General features: G+C 46.4%; 1 pseudogene across 1 annotated transcript; it reads left to right on the top strand.

Annotated features, from left to right (window-relative positions):
• Positions 1-1,135: 1,135 nt before the first annotated feature.
• Positions 1,136-1,854, top strand: LOC116542332 (annotated as a pseudogene). The gene has a single exon (XR_004265169.1). The product of XR_004265169.1 is annotated as an RNA-binding protein 3 pseudogene (transcript).
• Positions 1,855-2,906: the final 1,052 nt, after the last annotated feature.

The following is a 2,906-nucleotide window of genomic DNA, read 5'->3' as shown; positions in this document are numbered from 1 at the left end:
AAAAAAAAAAAAAAAAATATTCACCTTTAACCCACATAGGTGATCTTTAAAACTCATAGACCAGCTGGGCGTGGTGGCTCACACCTGGTCGCCTAGCACTTTGGGAGGCTGAGGCAGGTGGATCACTTGAGCTCAGGAGTTGACGACTAGCCTGGGCAACATAGTGAAAACCCATCTCTACAAAAAAATACAAACATTAGCCTGGCATGGTGGCTTCAGTGTATTCCCATCTATTTGTTGGCCTGAGGCAGGAGGATCACTTGAGCCCCAGGAGGCAGAGGATGCAGTGAGCCAGGATCACACCACTGCACTCCAACCTGGGCAACAGAGTGAAACCCTGTCTCAAAAAAAATAATAATAATAACAATAGTCCGGGCACAGTGGCTCACACCTGTAATCCCAGCACTTTGGGAGGCCAAGGCGGGCAGATCTCCTGAGGTCAGGAGTTTGAGACCAGGCTGACCAACATGGTAAAACCCTATGTTTACTAAAATTACCAAAAAAAAAAAAAAAATTAGCTAGGTGTGGTGGTTTACGCCTGTAATCCCAGCTACTCAGGAGGCTGAGGCAGGAGAATCGCTTGAACCTTAGAGGTGGAGGTTGTCTGTACTCCAGCCTTGGTGACAGAGCAAGACTCTGTCTCAAAAAAAAATTAAATAAATTTTTAAAAAATGAATAATAGGCTAGGTGAGGTGGCTCATGCCTGTAATCCCAGCACTTTGGGAGGCCAAGGTGGGTAGATAACCTGAGGTGAGGAGTTCGAGACCAGCCTGGCCAATATGGTGAAATCTTGTCTCTACTAAAAATACAAAAATTAGGCCAGGTGCGGTGGCTCAGGCCTTTAATCCCAGGACTTTGGGAGGCTGAGGTGGGTGAGTCATGAGGTCAGGAGTTGCCTAACTAATAGACCAGTCTGACCAACATGGTGAAACCCCATCTCTACTAGGAATATAAAAATGAGCCAGGCATGGTGGTATGTGCCTGTAAGCCCAGCTACTCGGGAGGCTGACGTGGTAAAATTGCTTGAACCCAGGAGGCAGAGACTGCAGTGAGCTGAGATTGCGCCACTGCACACCAGCCTGGGTAACAGAGCGAGACTCTGTCTCAAAAAAAAAAAAAAAAAAAAATGCCCTGTTTTCTCTGCTCCTCCGACTTCTCTGTGTGTTTGGCTTTTTTACGTTTTAATTTCCAGCACTTGAATTCGCTGCCATGTCCTCTGAAGAAGGAAAGCTTTTCGTAGGGGGGCTCAACTTCAACACCGATGAGCAGGCACTGGAAACCACTTTAGCAGCTTCGGGCCTATCTCTGAGGTGGTCGTTGTCAAGGACCGGGAGACTCAGCGGTCCAGGGGTTTTGGTTTCATCACCTTCACCAACCCAGAGCATGCTTCAGTTGCCATGAGAGCCAAGAACGGAGAGTCCCTGGATGGTCGTCAGATCTGTGTGGATCACACAAGCAAGTCTGCTCGAGGAACTAAAGGAGGTGCCTTGGGGGCCCATGGGCGTGGTCGAAGCTACTCTAGAGGTGGTGGGGACCAGGGCTGTAGGAGTGGCAGGTATTATGACAGTCGACCTGGAGGGTATGGATGTGGATATGGCGTTCCAGTTCGAGACTATACTGGCAGAAACCAGGGTGGTTATGACTGCTACTCGGAGGAAATTATAGAGACAATTATGACAACTGAAATGAGACATGCACATAGTGTAGATGCACAAGGAATAATTTTTGATCCAGGATCGTCCTTCCAAATGGCTGTATTTATAAAGGTTTTTGGAGCTACACTGAAACATCTTATTTTACTGTATATCAACCTGTTGTTTTTAAATTGAGCTGCCAAGGTAGCCAAAGACCTTTTAGACACCTCTATCTTTTTTTAAAAAAATTTCTGGCTGGGCGCAGTGGCTCACGCCTGTAATCCCAGCACTTTGGGAGGCCGAGGCGGGTGGATCACAAGGTCAAGAGATCGAGACCATCCTGGTCAACATGGTGAAACCCCGTCTCTACTAAAACTACCAAAAATTAGCTGGGCATGGTGGCGCGTGCCTGTAATCCCAGCTACTCAGGAGGCTGAGGCAGGAGAATTGCCTGAGCCCAGGAGGCGGAGGTTGCGGTGAGCCGAGATCGCGCCATTGCACTCCAGCCTGGGTAACAAGGGGGAAACTCCGTCTAAAAAAAAAAAAAAAAAAAAAAAAATTCAAAATTTCTGCCTGTTTAAAGACAAATTACATTTGTAGAGCCTGAGTATTTTTCTTTTTACCAGTTTTTTAGTTTGAGCTCTCAGGATTATTGGATCTAGCAATAACTGGCAAGTTGGGCCAGGTTGATTTAAAAAAATTAATATGTATCCAGGGACATTTTAAAAACCTCTACACAGTGTTTATTGTGGTTAGGAAGCAATTTTCAAACGTATCTATAAGAAATGTGCATCAAGTCAGCTTGACCAACATGGTGAAACCCTGTTTCTACTGAAAATACAAAAATTAGCTGGGTGTGGTGGTGCGCACCTGTAATCCCAGCTACTCAGGGGGCTGAGGCAGGAAAATCACTTGGACCCAGGTGGCAGAGGTTGCAGCGAGCCAAGATCGTGCTACTGCCCTCCAACCTGAAAGAGCGAGACTCTGTCTAAAAAAAAAAAAAAAAAAAAGAAAAGAAAAAGGAAAAGAAATGTGCATCAAGAGCATGATTATCCAGGGGTGTTTTCTAATTCAGATCGCTGACTTGATTTTTTTTTTTTTTTGGAGACGGAGTTTCACTCTTGTTACCCAGGCTGGAGTGCAATGGCGCGATCTCGGCTCACCGCAACCTCCACCTCCTGGGTTCAAGCAATTCTCCTGCCTCAGCCTCCTGAGTAGCTGGGACTACAGGCACGCGCCACCATGCCCAGCTAATTTTTTTGTAGTTTTAGT

The sequence above is a fragment of the Sapajus apella genome, unplaced genomic scaffold (assembly GCF_009761245.1).
Source record: "Sapajus apella isolate SASKATOON/1434 unplaced genomic scaffold, GSC_monkey_1.0 scaffold166, whole genome shotgun sequence".
Taxonomy (NCBI): Eukaryota; Metazoa; Chordata; class Mammalia; order Primates; family Cebidae; genus Sapajus; species Sapajus apella.
The sequence above is the reverse complement of the archived record's forward strand: the minus strand, read 5'-3'. Positions and strand labels throughout refer to the sequence as shown.